Source organism: Parasteatoda tepidariorum, chromosome 8, assembly GCF_982258835.1.
Source record: "Parasteatoda tepidariorum strain Cologne lab strain chromosome 8, Ptep-v5.0, whole genome shotgun sequence".
In the NCBI taxonomy this organism is placed as follows: Eukaryota; Metazoa; Arthropoda; class Arachnida; order Araneae; family Theridiidae; genus Parasteatoda; species Parasteatoda tepidariorum.
In genome coordinates this window covers 37,499,229-37,520,206 of record NC_141762.1, presented here as the reverse complement: position 1 = coordinate 37,520,206, position 20,978 = coordinate 37,499,229, and the positions used below count along the sequence as shown (strand labels likewise).

General features: G+C 27.6%; 1 long non-coding RNA gene across 1 annotated transcript in view; it reads left to right on the top strand.

Moving 5' to 3' along the window:
* LOC147806075 (uncharacterized) overlaps positions 1–20,978 on the top strand; it is a 163,039-nt gene that overhangs the window by 62,769 nt on the left and 79,292 nt on the right. The window contains exon 2 of the long non-coding RNA XR_015428705.1: positions 277–20,978. This exon is cut by the window's right edge and continues 79,292 nt beyond it. This is a non-coding gene — a long non-coding RNA (uncharacterized LOC147806075). The remainder of the gene's footprint in view (positions 1–276) is intronic.

Sequence of the window (20,978 nt, the reverse complement as noted above, 5' to 3'; positions counted from 1 at the left end):
TATGAACCTTACTATGAAAAAGTGTTTCCTGAGTGAAAAATTTAAAATTGAGAGAAGTGTGACCCTGTTCCTTTTCTTCGTATCATCGTATTTTCATCGTATGTGATTAAATTTTAAATGTCATCAATATTTGAGGTTTTTATTTATTAGTGGTTTAAAGCAATTGAAATGCTATATAGAGTTGTGTGGCCCTGTTGATTCTCATCGTTTAAGTTAAGGTGATTATATTTATAACGTCTTCGTGATTTTGAGGTAGTGAAGGTTTTAATTATAGAGGTTGTTTTACGAGCAATTTAAAAAAATTGAATTGTATTTAAGAGTGTGACCCTGTTGATTACCATCGTATAAGTAAAGTAAACGTCATTAATTTATAAAGCCAACGAAAAATTAAGGTTTTGAAGGTATTGATATTAAGATTTTTAATGAGTAGTTTTAAAATAGTGTAAATTGGTAATTTGATAATGAATCAAGATTGAGGACGTATCATGATAGATATTCAGATTTTTTTTTTCACTGCTAAAGTGTAGCTTTTATTATTGATTTAAAATTAAGTGTAGTATGCACCGAAATATAAGAAACTTTGTCTTTAGTTAAAATTGATAGAGAAAAGTGTGACCCTAATCCCCTTCTTCACGGCATAAATGAGTATTTTAATTCCTTAATTATAAGTATATTTGAAAGTACAGAAATTCATCATGTCTATAATATAATTGAAGTGTGACCCTGTTCTTTTTCATTGTCTAAGCAAATTAATCGAAATTTTGAAGAGTATAAATAGAGGTTTTTATGAGTCATTTTAAAATAGAATGAATTAGTAATTTGACGAAAGTATGACGACAAATCATGATAGATATTCAGATATTTTTTTCACTGCTATAGTGTTTGAACCTAACTATGAAAAATTGTGTCCTTAGTTAAAATCGTAAAAGCGTGAGAAGTGTGACCCTTATCCCAATTTTCATCGGTTAAATGAATAAGAAAAATAATGGTTAATTTTTTAGTTATAAATATATTTGAAAGCAAATAAATTCATAATGTCATCTAAATTTTGAGGTTTTCGAGGTGTTTATGAGTAGTTTCAAAATAAGAAAAAATTGGTAATTTAAAAAAGTTTCAAGATTAACGACCTATCATTAGGAGTAGTATGAACCTTACTATGAAAAAGTGTTTCCCTCAGTGAAAAGTTTAAAATTGAGAGAAGTGTGACCCTGTTCCTTTTCTTCGTGTCATCGTTTTTTCATCGTATGTGATTAAATTTTAAATGTCATCAATATTTGAGGTTTTTATTTATTAGAGGTTTAAAGCAATTGAAATGCTATATAGAGTTGTGTGGCCCTGTTGATTTTCATCGTTTAAGTTAAGGTGATTATATTTATAACGTCTTCGTGATTTTGAGGTAGTGAAGGTTTTAGTTATAAAGGTTGTTTTACGAGTAATTTAAAAAAAATTGAATTGTATTTAAGAGTGTGACCCTGTTGATTATCATCGTATAAGCAAAGTAAACGTCATTAATTTATAAAGCCAACGAAAAATTGAGGTTTTGAAGGTATTGATATTAAGATTTTTAAAGAGTAGTTTTAAAATAGTGTAAATTGGTAATTTGATAATGAATCAAGATTGAGGACGTATCATGATAGATATTCCGATTTTTTTTTTCACTGCTAAAGTGTAGCTTTTATTATTGATTTAAAATTAAGTGTAGTATGCACCGAAATATAAGAAACTTTGTCTTTAGTTAAAATTGATAGAGAAAAGTGTGACCCTAATCCCCATCTTCACGGCATAAATGAGTATTTTAATTCCTTAATTATAAGTATATTTGAAAGTACAGAAATTCATCATGTCTATAATATAATTGAAGTGTGACCCTGTTCTTTTTCATTGTCTAAGCAAATTAATCGAAATTATGAAGAGTATAAATAGAGGTTTTTATGAGTCATTTTAAAATAGAATGAATTAGTAATTTGACGAAAGTATGACGACAAATCATGATAGATATTCAGATATTTTTTTCACTGCTATAGTGTTTGAACCTAACTATGAAAAAGTGTGCCCTTAGTTAAAATCGTAAAAGCGTGAGAAGTGTGACCCTTATCCCAATTTTCATCGGTTAAATGAATAAGAAAAGTAAAGGTTAATTTTTTAGTTATAAATATATTTGAAAGCAAATAAATTCATAATGTCATCTAAATTTTGAGGTTTTCGAGGTGTTTATGAGTAGTTTCAAAGTAAGAAAAAATTGGTAATTTAAAAAAGTTTCAAGATTAACGACCTATCATTAGGAGTAGTATGAACCTTACTATGAAAAAGTGTTTCCTGAGTGAAAAGTTTAAAATTGAGAGAAGTGTGACCTTGTTTCTTTTCATCGTATTCTCATCGTATGTGATTAAATTTTAAATGTCATCAATATTTGAGGTTTTTATTTATTAGTGGTTTAAAGCAATTGAAATGCTATATAGAGTTGTGTGGCCCCGTTGATTTTCATCGTTTAAGTTAAGGTGATTATATTTATAACGTCTTCGTGATTTTGAGGTAGTGAAGGTTTTAGTTATAGAGGTTGTTGTACGAGCAATTTAAAAAAATTGAATTGTATTTAAGAGTGTGACCCTGTTGATTACCATCGTATAAGCAAAGTAAACGTCATTAATTTATAAAGCCAACGAAAAATTAAGGTTTTGAAGGTATTGATATTAAGATTTTTAATGAGTAGTTTTAAAATAGTGTAAATTGGTAATTTGATAATGAATCAAGATTGAGGACGTATCATGATAGATATTCAGATTTTTTTTTTCACTGCTAAAGTGTAGCTTTTATTATTGATTTAAAATTAAGTGTAGTATGCACCGAAATATAAGAAACTTTGTCTTTAGTTAAAATTGATAGAGAAAAGTGTGACCCTAATCCCCTTCTTCACGGCATAAATGAGTATTTTAATTCCTTAATTATAAGTATATTTGAAAGTACAGAAATTCATCATGTCTATAATATAATTGAAGTGTGACCCTGTTCTTTTTCATTGTCTAAGCAAATTAATCGAAATTTTGAAGAGTATAAATAGAGGTTTTTATGAGTCATTTTAAAATAGAATGAATTAGTAATTTGACGAAAGTATGACGACAAATCATGATAGATATTCAGATATTTTTTTCACTGCTATAGTGTTTGAACCTAACTATGAAAAAGTGTGCCCTTAGTTAAAATCGTAAAAGCGTGAGAAGTGTGACCCTTATCCCAATTTTCATCGGTTAAATGAATAAGAAAAATAAAGGTTAATTTTTTAGTTATAAATATATTTGAAAGCAAATAAATTCATAATGTCATCTAAATTTTGAGGTTTTTGAGGTGTTTATGAGTAGTTTCAAAATAAGAAAAAATTGGTAATTTGAAAAAGTTTCAAGATTGACGACCTATCATTAGGAGTAGTATGAACCTTACTATGAAAAAGTGTTTCCTGAGTGAAAAATTTAAAATTGAGAGAAGTGTGACCCTGTTCCTTTTCTTCGTATCATCGTATTTTCATCGTATGTGATTAAATTTTAAATGTCATCAATATTTGAGGTTTTTATTTATTAGTGGTTTAAAGCAATTGAAATGCTATATAGAGTTGTGTGGCCCTGTTGATTTTCATCGTTTAAGTTAAGGTGATTATATTTATAACGTCTTCGTGATTTTGAGGTAGTGAAGATTTTAGTTATAGAGGTTGTTTTACGAGCAATTTTAAAAAATTGAATTGTATTTAAGAGTGTGACCCTGTTGATTATCATCGTATAAGCAAAGTAAACGTCATTAATTTATAAAGCCAACGAAAAATTGAGATTTTGAAGGTATTGATATTAAGATTTTTTAAGAGTAGTTTTAAAATAGTGTAAATTGGTAATTTGATAATGAATCAAGATTGAGGACGTATCATGATAGATATTCAGATTTTTTTTTTCACTGCTAAAGTGTAGCTTTTATTATTGATTTAAAATTAAGTGTAGTATGCACCGAAATATAAGAAACTTTGTCTTTAGTTAAAATTGATAGAGAAAAGTGTGACCCTAATCCCCATCTTCACGGCATAAATGAGTATTTTAATTCCTTAATTATAAGTATATTTGAAAGTACAGAAATTCATCAGGTCTATAATATAATTAAAGTGTGACCATGTTCTTTTTCATTGTCTAAGCAAATTAATCGAAATTTTGAAGAGTATAAATAGAGGTTTTTATGAGTCATTTTAAAATAGAATGAATTAGTAATTTGACGAAAGTATGACGACAAATCATGATAGATATTCAGATATTTTTTTCACTGCTATAGTGTTTGAACCTAACTATGAAAAATTGTGCCCTTAGTTAAAATCGTAAAAGCGTGAGAAGTGTGACCCTTATCCCAATTTTCATCGGTTAAATGAATAAGAAAAGTAAAGGTTAATTTTTTAGTTATAAATATATTTGAAAGCAAATAAATTCATAATGTCATCTAAATTTTGAGGTTTTCGAGGTGTTTATGAGTAGTTTCAAAATAAGAAAAAATTGGTAATTTGAAAAAGTTTCAAGATTGACGACCTATCATTAGGAGTAGTATGAACCTTACTATGAAAAAGTGGTTCCTGAGTGAAAAGTTTAAAATTGAGAGAAGTGTGACATTGTTCCTTTTCATCGTATTTTATCGTATGTGATTAAATTTTAAATGTCATCAATATTTGAGGTTTTTATTTATTAGTGGTTTAAAGCAATTGAAATGCTATATAGAGTTTTGTGGCCCTGTTGATTTTCATCGTTTAAGTTAAGGTGATTATATTTATAACGTTTTCGTGATTTTGAGGTAGTGAAGGTTTTAGTTATAGAGGTTGTTTTACGAGCAATTTTAAAAAATTGAATTGTATTTAAGAGTGTGACCCTGTTGATTATCATCGTATAAATAAAGTAAAAATTGAGGTTTTGAAGGTATTGATATTAAGATTTTTAAAAAGTAGTTTTAAAATAGTGTAAATTGGTAATTTGATAATGAATCAAGATTGAGGACGTATCATGATAGATATTCAGATTTTTTTTTTCACTGCTAAAGTGTAGCTTTTATTATTGATTTAAAATTAAGTGTAGTATGCACCGAAATATAAGAAACTTTGTCTTTAGTTAAAATTGATAGAGAAAAGTGTGACCCTAATCCCCTTCTTCACGGCATAAATGAGTATTTTAATTCCTTAATTATAAGTATATTTGAAAGTACAGAAATTCATCATGTCTATAATATAATTGAAGTGTGACCCTGTTCTTTTTCATTGTCTAAGCAAATTAATCGAAATTTTGAAGAGTATAAATAGAGGTTTTTATGAGTCATTTTAAAATAGAATGAATTAGTAATTTGACGAAAGTATGACGACAAATCATGATAGATATTCAGGTATTTTTTTCACTGCTATAGTGTTTGAACCTAACTATGAAAAAGTGTGCCCTTAGTTAAAATCGTAAAAGCGTGAGAAGTGTGACCCTTATCCCAATTTTCATCGGTTAAATGAATAAGAAAAATAAAGGTTAATTTTTTAGTTATAAATATATTTGAAAGCAAATAAATTCATAATGTCATCTAAATTTTGAGGTTTTTGAGGTGTTTATGAGTAGTTTCAAAATAAGAAAAAATTGGTAATTTGAAAAAGTTTCAAGATTGACGACCTATCATTAGGAGTAGTATGAACCTTACTATGAAAAAGTGTTTCCTGAGTGAAAAATTTAAAATTGAGAGAAGTGTGACCCTGTTCCTTTTCTTCGTATCATCGTATTTTCATCGTATGTGATTAAATTTTAAATGTCATCAATATTTGAGGTTTTTATTTATTAGTGGTTTAAAGCAATTGAAATGCTATATAGAGTTGTGTGGCCCTGTTGATTTTCATCGTTTAAGTTAAGGTGATTATATTTATAACGTCTTCGTGATTTTGAGGTAGTGAAGATTTTAGTTATAGAGGTTGTTTTACGAGCAATTTTAAAAAATTGAATTGTATTTAAGAGTGTGACCCTGTTGATTATCATCGTATAAGCAAAGTAAACGTCATTAATTTATAAAGCCAACGAAAAATTGAGATTTTGAAGGTATTGATATTAAGATTTTTTAAGAGTAGTTTTAAAATAGTGTAAATTGGTAATTTGATAATGAATCAAGATTGAGGACGTATCATGATAGATATTCAGATTTTTTTTTCACTGCTAAAGTGTAGCTTTTATTATTGATTTAAAATTAAGTGTAGTATGCACCGAAATATAAGAAACTTTGTCTTTAGTTAAAATTGATAGAGAAAAGTGTGACCCTAATCCCCATCTTCACGGCATAAATGAGTATTTTAATTCCTTAATTATAAGTATATTTGAAAGTACAGAAATTCATCAGGTCTATAATATAATTAAAGTGTGACCATGTTCTTTTTCATTGTCTAAGCAAATTAATCGAAATTTTGAAGAGTATAAATAGAGGTTTTTATGAGTCATTTTAAAATAGAATGAATTAGTAATTTGACGAAAGTATGACGACAAATCATGATAGATATTCAGATATTTTTTCACTGCTATAGTGTTTGAACCTAACTATGAAAAATTGTGCCCTTAGTTAAAATCGTAAAAGCGTGAGAAGTGTGACCCTTATCCCAATTTTCATCGGTTAAATGAATAAGAAAAGTAAAGGTTAATTTTTTAGTTATAAATATATTTGAAAGCAAATAAATTCATAATGTCATCTAAATTTTGAGGTTTTCGAGGTGTTTATGAGTAGTTTCAAAGTAAGAAAAAATTGGTAATTTAAAAAAGTTTCAAGATTAACGACCTATCATTAGGAGTAGTATGAACCTTACTATGAAAAAGTGTTTCCTGAGTGAAAAGTTTAAAATTGAGAGAAGTGTGACCCTGTTCCTTTTCATCGTATAAAATCGTATCATCGTATGTGATTAAATTTTAAATGTCATCTATATTTGAGCTTTTTTTTTTATTAAGTGGTTTAAAGCAATTGAAATGCTATATAGAGTTGTGTGACCCTGTTGATTTTCATCGTTTAAGTTAAGGTGATTATATTTATAACGTCTTCGTGATTTTGAGGTAGTGAAGGTTTTAGTTATAGAGATTGTTTTACGAGCAATTTAAAAAAATTGAATTGTATTTAAGAGTGTGACCCTGTTGAGTATCATCGTATAAGCAAAGTAAACGTCATTAATTTATAAAGCCAACGAAAAATTGAGGTTTTGAAGGTATTGATATTAAGATTTTTAAAGAGTAGTTTTAAAATAGTGTAAATTGGTAATTTGATAATGAATCAAGATTGAGGACGTATCATGATAGATATTCCGATTTTTTTTTCACTGCTAAAGTGTAGCTTTTATTATTGATTTAAAATTAAGTGTAGTATGCACCTAAATATAAGAAACTTTGTCTTTAGTTAAAATTGATAGAAAAGTGTGACCCTTATCCCCTTCTTCACCGCATAAATGAGTATTTTAATTCCTTAATTATAAGTATATTTGAAAGTACAGAAATTCATCATGTCTATAATATAATTGAAGTGTGACCCTGTTCTTTTTCATTGTCTAAGCAAATTAATCGAAATTTTGAAGAGTATAAATAGAGTTTTTTATGAGTCATTTTAAAATAGAATGAATTAGTAATTTGACGAAAGTATGACGACAAATCATGATAGATATTCAGATATTTTTTTCACTGCTATAGTGTTTGAACCTAACTATGAAAAAGTGTGCCCTTAGTTAAAATCGTAAAAGCGTGAGAAGTGTGACCCTTATCCCAATTTTCATCGGTTAAATGAATCAGAAAAATAAAGGTTAATTTTTTAGTTATAAATATATTTGAAAGCAAATAAATTCATAATGTCATCTAAATTTTGAGGTTTTCGAGGTGTTTATGAGTAGTTTCAAAGTAAGAAAAAATTGGTAATTTAAAAAAGTTTCAAGATTAACGACCTATCATTAGGAGTAGTATGAACCTTACTATGAAAAAGTGTTTCCTGAGTGAAAAGTTTAAAATTGAGAGAAGTGTGACCCTGTTCCTTTTCATCGTATAAAATCGTATCATCGTATGTGATTAAATTTTAAATGTCATCTATATTTGAGCTTTTTTTTTTATTAAGTGGTTTAAAGCAATTGAAATGCTATATAGAGTTGTGTGACCCTGTTGATTTTCATCGTTTAAGTTAAGGTGATTATATTTATAACGTCTTCGTGATTTTGAGGTAGTGAAGGTTTTAGTTATAGAGATTGTTTTACGAGCAATTTAAAAAAATTGAATTGTATTTAAGAGTGTGACCCTGTTGAGTATCATCGTATAAGCAAAGTAAACGTCATTAATTTATAAAGCCAACGAAAAATTGAGGTTTTGAAGGTATTGATATTAAGATTTTTAAAGAGTAGTTTTAAAATAGTGTAAATTGGTAATTTGATAATGAATCAAGATTGAGGACGTATCATGATAGATATTCCGATTTTTTTTTCACTGCTAAAGTGTAGCTTTTATTATTGATTTAAAATTAAGTGTAGTATGCACCTAAATATAAGAAACTTTGTCTTTAGTTAAAATTGATAGAAAAGTGTGACCCTTATCCCCTTCTTCACCGCATAAATGAGTATTTTAATTCCTTAATTATAAGTATATTTGAAAGTACAGAAATTCATCATGTCTATAATATAATTGAAGTGTGACCCTGTTCTTTTTCATTGTCTAAGCAAATTAATCGAAATTTTGAAGAGTATAAATAGAGTTTTTTATGAGTCATTTTAAAATAGAATGAATTAGTAATTTGACGAAAGTATGACGACAAATCATGATAGATATTCAGATATTTTTTTCACTGCTATAGTGTTTGAACCTAACTATGAAAAAGTGTGCCCTTAGTTAAAATCGTAAAAGCGTGAGAAGTGTGACCCTTATCCCAATTTTCATCGGTTAAATGAATCAGAAAAATAAAGGTTAATTTTTTAGTTATAAATATATTTGAAAGCAAATAAATTCATAATGTCATCTAAATTTTGAGGTTTTCGAGGTGTTTATGAGTAGTTTCAAAATAAGAAAAAATTGGTAATTTGAAAAAGTTTCAAGATTGACGACCTATCATTAGGAGTAGTATGAACCTTACTATGAAAAAGTGGTTCCTGAGTGAAAAGTTTAAAATTGAGAGAAGTGTGACATTGTTCCTTTTCATCGTATTTTATCGTATGTGATTAAATTTTAAATGTCATCAATATTTGAGGTTTTTATTTATTAGTGGTTTAAAGCAATTGAAATGCTATATAGAGTTTTGTGGCCCTGTTGATTTTCATCGTTTAAGTTAAGGTGATTATATTTATAACGTTTTCGTGATTTTGAGGTAGTGAAGGTTTTAGTTATAGAGGTTGTTTTACGAGCAATTTTAAAAAATTGAATTGTATTTAAGAGTGTGACCCTGTTGATTATCATCGTATAAATAAAGTAAAAATTGAGGTTTTGAAGGTATTGATATTAAGATTTTTAAAGAGTAGTTTTAAAATAGTGTAAATTGGTAATTTGATAATGAATCAAGATTGAGGACGTATCATGATAGATATTCCGATTTTTTTTTTCACTGCTAAAGTGTAGCTTTTCTTATTGATTTAAAATTAAGTGTAGTATGCACCGAAATATAAGAAACTTTGTCTTTAGTTAAAATTGATAGAGAAAAGTGTGACCCTAATCCCCTTCTTCACGGCATAAATGAGTATTTTAATTCCTTAATTATAAGTATATTTGAAAGTACAGAATTTCATCATGTCTATAATATAATTGAAGTGTGACCCTGTTCTTTTTCATTGTCTAAGCAAATTAATCGAAATTTTGAAGAGTATAAATAGAGGTTTTTATGAGTCATTTTAAAATAGAATGAATTAGTAATTTGACGAAAGTATGACGACAAATCATGATAGATATTCAGATATTTTTTTCACTGCTATAGTGTTTAAACCTAACTATGAAAAAGTGTGACCTTAGTTAAAATCGTAAAAGCGTGAGAAGTGTGACCCTTATCCCAATTTTCATCGGTTAAATGAATAATAAAAATAAAGGTTAATTTTTTAGTTATAAATATATTTGATAGCAAATAAATTCATAATGTCATCTAAATTTTGAGGTTTTCGAGGTGTTTATGAGTAGTTTCAAAATAAGAAAAAATTGGTAATTTGAAAAAGTTTCAAGATTGACGACCTATCATTAGGAGTAGTATGAACCTTACTATGAAAAAGTGTTTCCTGAGTGAAAAGTTTAAAATTGAGAGAAGTGTGACCCTGTTCCTTTTCATCGTATAAAATCGTATCATCGTATGTGATTAAATTTTAAATGTCATCTATATTTGAGCTTTTTTTTATTAAGTGGTTTAAAGCAATTGAAATGCTATATAGAGTTGTGTGACCCTGTTGATTTTCATCGTTTAAGTTAAGGTGATTATATTTATAACGTCTTCGTGATTTTGAGGTAGTGAAGATTTTAGTTATAGAGGTTGTGTTACGAGCAATTTTAAAAAATTGAATTGTATTTAAGAGTGTGACCCTGTTCATTATCATCGTATAAGCAAAGTAAACGTCATTAATTTATAAAGCCAACGAAAAATTGAGGTTTTGAAGGTATTGATATTAAGATTTTTTAAGAGTAGTTTTAAAATAGTGTAAATTGGTAATTTGATAATGAATCAAGATTGAGGACGTATCATGATAGATATTCAGATTTCTTTTTTTCACTGCTAAAGTGTAGCTTTTATTATTGATTTAAAATTAAGTGTAGTATGCACCGAAATATAAGAAACTTTGTCTTTAGTTAAAATTGATAGAGAAAAGTGTGACCCTAATCCCCATCTTCACGGCATAAATGAGTATTTTAATTCCTTAATTATAAGTATATTTGAAAGTACAGAAATTCATCATGTCTATAATATAATTGAAGTGTGACCCTGTTCTTTTTCATCGTCTAAGCAAATTAATCGAAATTTTGAAGAGTATAAATAGAGGTTTTTATGAGTCATTTTAAAGTAGAATGAATTTGTAATTTGACGAAAGTATGACGACAAATCATGATAGATAATCAGATATTTTTTTCACTGCTATAGTGTTTGAACCTAACTATGAAAAATTGTGCCCTTAGTTAAAATCGTAAAAGCGTGAGAAGTGTGACCCTTATCCCAATTTTCATCGGTTAAATGAATAAGAAAAATAAAGGTTAATTTTTTAGTTATAAATATATTTGAAAGCAAATAAATTCATAATGTCATCTAAATTTTGAGGTTTTCGAGGTGTTTATGAGTAGTTTCAAAATAAGAAAAAATTGGTAATTTGAAAAAGTTTCAAGATTGACGACCTATCATTAGGAGTAGTATGAACCTTACTATGAAAAAGTGTTTCCTGAGTGAAAAGTTTAAAATTGAGAGAAGTGTGACCCTGTTCCTTTTCATCGTATAAAATCGTATCATCGTATGTGACTATATTTTAAATGTCATCTATATTTGAGGTTTTTATTTATTAGTGGTTTAAAGCACTTGAAATGCTATATAGAGTTGTGTGGCCCTGTTGATTTTCATCGTTTAAGTTAAGGTGATTATATTTATAACGTCTTCGTGATTTTGACGTAGTGAAGATTTTAGTTATAGAGGTTGTTTTACGAGCAATTTTAAAAAATTGAATTGTATTTAAGAGTGTGACCCTGTTGATTATCATCGTATAAGCAAAGTAAACGTCATTAATTTATAAAGCCAACGAAAAATTGAGGTTTTGAAGGTATTGATATTAAGATTTTTTAAGAGTAGTTTTAAAATAGTGTAAATTGGTAATTTGATAATGAATCAAGATTGAGGACGTATCATGATAGATATTCAGATTTCTTTTTTTCACTGCTAAAGTGTAGCTTTTATTATTGATTTAAAATTAAGTGTAGTATGCACCGAAATATAAGAAACTTTGTCTTTAGTTAAAATTGATAGAGAAAAGTGTGACCCTAATCCCCATCTTCACGGCATAAATGAGTATTTTAATTCCTTAATTATAAGTATATTTGAAAGTACAGAAATTCATCATGTCTATAATATAATTGAAGTGTGACCCTGTTCTTTTTCATCGTCTAAGCAAATTAATCGAAATTTTGAAGAGTATAAATAGAGGTTTTTATGAGTCATTTTAAAGTAGAATGAATTTGTAATTTGACGAAAGTATGACGACAAATCATGATAGATAATCAGATATTTTTTTCACTGCTATAGTGTTTGAACCTAACTATGAAAAATTGTGCCCTTAGTTAAAATCGTAAAAGCGTGAGAAGTGTGACCCTTATCCCAATTTTCATCGGTTAAATGAATAAGAAAAATAAAGGTTAATTTTTTAGTTATAAATATATTTGAAAGCAAATAAATTCATAATGTCATCTAAATTTTGAGGTTTTCGAGGTGTTTATGAGTAGTTTCAAAATAAGAAAAAATTGGTAATTTAAAAAAGTTTCAAGATTGACGACCTATCATTAGGAGTAGTATGAACCTTACTATGAAAAAGTGTTTCCTGAGTGAAAAGTTTAAAATTGAGAGAAGAGTGACCTTGTTCCTTTTCATCGTATTTTCATCGTATGTGATTAAATTTTAAATGTCATCAATATTTGAGGTTTTTATTTATTAGTGGTTTAAAGCAATTGAAATGTTATATAGAGTTGTTTGGCCCTGTTGATTTTCATCGTTTAAGTTAAGGTGATTATACTTATAACGTCTTCGTGATTTTGAGGTAGTGAAGGTTTTAGTTATAAAGGTTGTTTTACGAGCAATTTAAAAAAATTGAATTGTATTTAAGAGTGTGACCCTGTTGATTATCATCGTATAAGCAAAGTAAACGTCATTAATTTATAAAGCCAACGAAAAATTGAGGTTTTGAAGATATTGATATTAAGATTTTTAAAGAGTAGTTTTAAAATAGTGTAAATTGGTAATTTGATAATGAATCAAGATTGAGGACGTATCATATAGATCAAATCAAATAGATATTCAGATTTTTTTTTTCACTGCTAAAGTGTAGCTTTTATTATTGATTTAAAATTAAGTGTAGTATGCACCTAAATATAAGAAACTTTGTCTTTAGTTAAAATTGATAGAGAAAAGTGTGACCCTAATCCCCTTCTTCACGGCATAAATGAGTATTTTAATTCCTTAATTATAAGTATATTTGAAAGTACAGAAATTCATCATGTCTATAATATAATTGAAGTGTGACCCTGTTCTTTTTCATTGTCTAAGCAAATTAATCGAAATTTTGAAGAGTATAAATAGAGGTTTTTATGAGTCATTTTAAAATAGAATGAATTAGTAATTTGACGAAAGTATGACGACAAATCATGATAGATATTCAGATATTTTTTTCACTGCTATAGTGTTTGAACCTAACTATGAAAAAGTGTGGCCTTAGTTTAATTCGTAAAAGCGTGAGAAGTGTGACCCTTATCCCAATTTTCATCGGTTCAATGAAACAGAAAAATAAAGGTTAATTTTTTAGTTAAAAAAATATATTTGAAAGCAAATAAATTCATAATGTCATCTAAATTTTGAGGTTTTCGAGGTGTTTATGAGTAGTTTCAAAATAAGAAAAAATTGGTAATTTGAAAAAGTTTCAAGATTGACGACCTATCATTAGGAGTAGTATGAACCTTACTATGAAAAAGTGGTTCCTGAGTGAAAAGTTTAAAATTGAGAGAAGTGTGACATTGTTCCTTTTCATCGTATTTTATCGTATGTGATTAAATTTTAAATGTCATCAATATTTGAGGTTTTTATTTATTAGTGGTTTAAAGCAATTGAAATGCTATATAGAGTTTTGTGGCCCTGTTGATTTTCATCGTTTAAGTTAAGGTGATTATATTTATAACGTTTTCGTGATTTTGAGGTAGTGAAGGTTTTAGTTATAGAGGTTGTTTTACGAGCAATTTTAAAAAATTGAATTGTATTTAAGAGTGTGACCCTGTTGATTATCATCGTATAAATAAAGTAAAAATTGAGGTTTTGAAGGTATTGATATTAAGATTTTTAAAGAGTAGTTTTAAAATAGTGTAAATTGGTAATTTGATAATGAATCAAGATTGAGGACGTATCATGATAGATATTCCGATTTTTTTTTTTCACTGCTAAAGTGTAGCTTTTCTTATTGATTTAAAATTAAGTGTAGTATGCACCGAAATATAAGAAACTTTGTCTTTAGTTAAAATTGATAGAGAAAAGTGTGACCCTAATCCCCTTCTTCACGGCATAAATGAGTATTTTAATTCCTTAATTATAAGTATATTTGAAAGTACAGAATTTCATCATGTCTATAATATAATTGAAGTGTGACCCTGTTCTTTTTCATTGTCTAAGCAAATTAATCGAAATTTTGAAGAGTATAAATAGAGGTTTTTATGAGTCATTTTAAAATAGAATGAATTAGTAATTTGACGAAAGTATGACGACAAATCATGATAGATATTCAGATATTTTTTTCACTGCTATAGTGTTTAAACCTAACTATGAAAAAGTGTGACCTTAGTTAAAATCGTAAAAGCGTGAGAAGTGTGACCCTTATCCCAATTTTCATCGGTTAAATGAATAATAAAAATAAAGGTTAATTTTTTAGTTATAAATATATTTGATAGCAAATAAATTCATAATGTCATCTAAATTTTGAGGTTTTCGAGGTGTTTATGAGTAGTTTCAAAATAAGAAAAAATTGGTAATTTGATAAAGTTTCAAGATTGACGACCTATCATTAGGAGTAGTATGAACCTTACTATGAAAAAGTGTTTCCTGAGTGAAAAGTTTAAAATTGAGAGAAGTGTGACCCTGTTCCTTTTCATCGTATAAAATCGTATCATCGTATGTGATTAAATTTTAAATGTCATCTATATTTGAGCTTTTTTTTATTAAGTGGTTTAAAGCAATTGAAATGCTATATAGAGTTGTGTGACCCTGTTGATTTTCATCGTTTAAGTTAAGGTGATTATATTATAACGTCTTCGTGATTTTGAGGTAGTGAAGGTTTTAGTTATAGAGGTTGTTTTACGAGCAATTTTAAAAAATTGAATTGTATTTAAGAGTGTGACCCTGTTGATTATCATCGTATAAGCAATGTAAACGTCATTAATTTATAAAGCCAACGAAAAAATTGAGGTTTTGAAGGTATTGATATTAAGATTTTTAAAGAGTAGGTTTAAAATAGTGTAAATTGGTAATTTGATAATGAATCAAGATTGAGGACGTATCATGATAGATATTCAGATTTTTTTTTTCACTGCTAAAGTGTAGCTTTTATTATTGATTTAAAATTAAGTGTAGTATGCACCGAAATATAAGAAACTTTGTCTTCAGTTAAAATTGATAGAGAAAAGTGTGACCCTAATCCCCATCTTCACGGCATAAATGAGTATTTTAATTCCTTAATTATAAGTATATTTGAAAGTACAGAAATTCATCATGTCTATAATATAATTGAAGTGTGACCCTGTTCTTTTTCATTGTCTAAGCAAATTAATCGAAATTTTGAAGAGTATAAATAGAGGTTTTTATGAGTCATTTTAAAATAGAATGAATTAGTAATTTGACGAAAGTATGACGACAAATCATGATAGATATTCAGATATTTTTTTCACTGCTATAGTGTTTAAACCTAACTATGAAAAAGTGTGACCTTAGTTAAAATCGTAAAAGCGTGAGAAGTGTGACCCTTATCCCAATTTTCATCGGTTAAATGAATAATAAAAATAAAGGTTAATTTTTTAGTTATAAATATATTTGATAGCAAATAAATTCATAATGTCATCTAAATTTTGAGGTTTTCGAGGTGTTTATGAGTAGTTTCAAAATAAGAAAAAATTGGTAATTTGAAAAAGTTTCAAGATTGACGACCTATCATTACAAGTAGTATGAACCTTACTATGAAAAAGTGTTTCCTGAGTGAAAAGTTTAAAATTGAGAGAAGTGTGACCCTGTTCCTTTTCATCGTATAAAATCGTATCATCGTATGTGATTAAATTTTAAATGTCATCTATATTTGAGCTTTTTTTTATTAAGTGGTTTAAAGCAATTGAAATGCTATATAGAGTTGTGTGACCCTGTTGATTTTCATCGTTTAAGTTAAGGTGATTATATTATAACGTCTTCGTGATTTTGAGGTAGTGAAGGTTTTAGTTATAGAGGTTGTTTTACGAGCAATTTTAAAAAATTGAATTGTATTTAAGAGTGTGACCCTGTTGATTATCATCGTATAAGCAATGTAAACGTCATTAATTTATAAAGCCAACGAAAAAATTGAGGTTTTGAAGGTATTGATATTAAGATTTTTAAAGAGTAGTTTTAAAATAGTGTAAATTGGTAATTTGATAATGAATCAAGATTGAGGACGTATCATGATAGATATTCAGATTTTTTTTTTCACTGCTAAAGTGTAGCTTTTATTATTGATTTAAAATTAAGTGTAGTATGCACCGAAATATAAGAAACTTTGTCTTTATTTAAAATTGATAGAGAAAAGTGTGACCCTAATCCCCATCTTCACGGCATAAATGAGTATTTTAATTCCTTAATTATAAGTATGTTTGAAAGTACAGAAATTCATCATGTCTATAATATAATTGAAGTGTGACCCTGTTCTTTTTCATCGTCTAAGCAAATTAATCGAAATTTTGAAGAGTACAAATAGAGGTTTTTATGAGTCATTTTAAAATAGAATGAATTTGTAATTTGACGAAAGTATGACGACAAATCATGATAGATATTCAGATATTTTTTTCACTGCTATAGTGTTTGAACCTAACTATGAAAAAGTGTGCCCTTAGTTAAAATCGTAAAAGCGTGAGAAATGTGACCCTTATCCCAATTTTCATCGGTTAAATGAATAAGAAAAATAAAGGTTAATTGTTTAGTTATAAATATATTTGAAAGCAAATAAATTCATAATGTCATCTAAATTTTGAGGTTTTCGAGGTGTTTATGAGTTGTTTCAAAATAAGAAAAAATTGGTAATTTGAAAAAGTTTCAAGATTGACGACCTATCATTAGGAGTAGTATGAACCTTACTATGAAAAAGTGTTTCCTGAGTGAAAAGTTTAAAATTGAGAGAAGTGTGACCCTGTTCCTTTTCATCGTATAAAATCGTATCATCGTATGTGACTATATTTTAAATGTCATCTATATTTGAGGTTTTTATTTATTAGTGGTTTAAAGCACTTGAAATGCTATATAGAGTTGTGTGGCCCTGTTGATTTTCATCGTTTAAGTTAAGGTGATTATATTTATAACGTCTTCGTGATTTTGAGGTAGTGAAGATTTTAGTTATAGAGGTTGTTTTACGAGCAATTTTAAAAAATTGAATTGTATTTAAGAGTGTGACCCTGTTGATTATCATCGTATAAGCAAAGTAAACGTCATTAATTTATAAAGCCAACGAAAAATTGAGGTTTTGAAGGTATTGATATTAAGATTTTTTAAGAGTAGTTTTAAAATAGTGTAAATTGGTAATTTGATAATGAATCAAGATTGAGGACGTATCATGATAGATATTCAGATTTCTTTTTTTCACTGCTAAAGTGTAGCTTTTATTATTGATTTAAAATTAAGTGTAGTATGCACCGAAATATAAGAAACTTTGTCTTCAGTTAAAATTGATAGAGAAAAGTGTGACCCTAATCCCCATCTTCACGGCATAAATGAGTATTTTAATTCCTTAATTATAAGTATATTTGAAAGTACAGAAATTCATCATGTCTATAATATAATTGAAGTGTGACCCTGTTCTTTTTCATTGTCTAAGCAAATTAATCGAAATTTTGAAGAGTATAAATAGAGGTTTTTATGAGTCATTTTAAAATAGAATGAATTAGTAATTTGACGAAAGTATGACGACAAATCATGATAGATATTCAGATATTTTTTTCACTGCTATAGTGTTTAAACCTAACTATGAAAAAGTGTGACCTTAGTTAAAATCGTAAAAGCGTGAGAAGTGTGACCCTTATCCCAATATTTAACGGTTAAATGAATAAGAAAAATAAAGGTTAATTTTTTAGTTATAAATATATTTGAAAGCAAATAAATTCATAATGTCATCTAAATTTTGAGGTTTTCGAGGTGTTTATGAGTAGTTTCAAAATAAGAAAAAATTGGTAATTTGAAAAAGTTTCAAGATTGACGACCTATCATTAGGAGTAGTATGAACCTTACTATGAAAAAGTGTTTCCTGAGTGAAAAGTTTAAAATTGAGAGAAGTGTGACCCTGTTCCTTTTCATCGTATAAAATCGTATCATCGTATGTGACTATATTTTAAATGTCATCTATATTTGAGGTTTTTATTTATTAGTGGTTTAAAGCACTTGAAATGCTATATAGAGTTGTGTGGCCCTGTTGATTTTCATCGTTTAAGTTAAGGTGATTATATTTATAACGTCTTCGTGATTTTGAGGTAGTGAAGATTTTAGTTATAGAGGTTGTTTTACGAGCAATTTTAAAAAATTGAATTGTATTTAAGAGTGTGACCCTGTTGATTATCATCGTATAAGCAAAGTAAACGTCATTAATTTATAAAGCCAACGAAAAATTGAGGTTTTGAAGGTATTGATATTAAGATTTTTTAAGAGTAGTTTTAAAATAGTGTAAATTGGTAATTTGATAATGAATCAAGATTGAGGACGTATCATGATAGATATTCAGATTTCTTTTTTTCACTGCTAAAGTGTAGCTTTTATTATTGATTTAAAATTAAGTGTAGTATGCACCGAAATATAAGAAACTTTGTCTTTAGTTAAAATTGATAGAGAAAAGTGTGACCCTAATCCCCATCTTCACGGCATAAATGAGTATTTTAATTCCTTAATTATAAGTATATTTGAAAGTACAGAAATTCATCATGTCTATAATATAATTGAAGTGTGACCCTGTTCTTTTTCATCGTCTAAGCAAATTAATCGAAATTTTGAAGAGTATAAATAGAGGTTTTTATGAGTCATTTTAAAGTAGAATGAATTTGTAATTTGACGAAAGTATGACGACAAATCATGATAGATAATCAGATATTTTTTTCACTGCTATAGTGTTTGAACCTAACTATGAAAAAGTGTGCCCTTAGTTAAAATCGTAAAAGCGTGAGAAGTGTGACCCTTATCCCAATTTTCATCGGTTAAATGAATAAGAAAAGTAAAGGTTAATTTTTTAGTTATAAATATATTTGAAAGCAAATAAATTCATAATGTCATCTAAATTTTGAGGTTTTCGAGGTGTTTATGAGTAGTTTCAAAGTAAGAAAAAATTGGTAATTTAAAAAAGTTTCAAGATTAACGACCTATCATTAGGAGTAGTATGAACCTTACTATGAAAAAGTGTTTCCTGAGTGAAAAGTTTAAAATTGAGAGAAGTGTGACCTTGTTTCTTTTCATCGTATTCTCATCGTATGTGATTAAATTTTAAATGTCATCAATATTTGAGGTTTTTATTTATTAGTGGTTTAAAGCAATTGAAATGCTATATAGAGTTGTGTGGCCCTGTTGATTTTCATCGTTTAAGTTAAGGTGATTATATTTATAACGTCTTCGTGATTTTGAGGTAGTGAAGGTTTTAGTTATAGAGGTTGTTTTACGAGCAATTTAAAAAAATTGAATTGTATTTAAGAGTGTGACCCTGTTGATTACCATCGTATAAGTAAAGTAAACGTCATTAATTTATAAAGCCAACGAAAAATTAAGGTTTTGAAGGTATTGATATTAAGATTTTTAATGAGTAGTTTTAAAATAGTGTAAATTGGTAATTTGATAATGAATCAAGATTGAGGACGTATCATGATAGATATTCAGATTTCTTTTTTTCACTGCTAAAGTGTAGCTTTTATTATTGATTTAAAATTAAGTGTAGTATGCACCGAAATATAAGAAACTTTGTCTTTAGTTAAAATTAATAGAGAAAAGTGTGACCCTAATCCCCATCTTCACGGCATAAATGAGTATTTTAATTCCTTAATTATAAGTATATTTGAAAGTACAGAAATTCATCATGTCTATAATATAATTGAAGTGTGACCCTGTTCTTTTTCATCGTCTAAGCAAATTAATCGAAATTTTGAAGAGTATAAATAGAGGTTTTTATGAGTCATTTTAAAGTAGAATGAATTTGTAATTTGACGAAAGTATGACGACAAATCATGATAGATAATCAGATATTTTTTTCACTGCTATAGTGTTTGAACCTAACTATGAAAAATTGTGCCCTTAGTTAAAATCGTAAAAGCGTGAGAAGTGTGACCCTTATCCCAATTTTCATCGGTTAAATGAATAAGAAAAATAAAGGTTAATTTTTTAGTTATAAATATATTTGAAAGCAAATAAATTCATAATGTCATCTAAATTTTGAGGTTTTCGAGGTGTTTATGAGTAGTTTCAAAATAAGAAAAAATTGGTAATTTGAAAAAGTTTCAAGATTGACGACCTATCATTAGGAGTAGTATGAACCTTACTATGAAAAAGTGTTTCCTGAGTGAAAAGTTTAAAATTGAGAGAAGTGTGACCCTGTTCCTTTTCATCGTATAAAATCGTATCATCGTATGTGACTATATTTTAAATGTCATCTATATTTGAGGTTTTTATTTATTAGTGGTTTAAAGCACTTGAAATGCTATATAGAGTTGTGTGGCCCTGTTGATTTTCATCGTTTAAGTTAAGGTGATTATATTTATAACGTCTTCGTGATTTTGAGGTAGTGAAGATTTTAGTTATAGAGGTTGTTTTACGAGCAATTTTAAAAAATTGAATTGTATTTAAGAGTGTGACCCTGTTGATTATCATCGTATAAGCAAAGTAAACGTCATTAATTTATAAAGCCAACGAAAAATTGAGGTTTTGAAGGTATTGATATTAAGATTTTTTAAGAGTAGTTTTAAAATAGTGTAAATTGGTAATTTGATAATGAATCAAGATTGAGGACGTATCATGATAGATATTCAGATTTCTTTTTTTCACTGCTAAAGTGT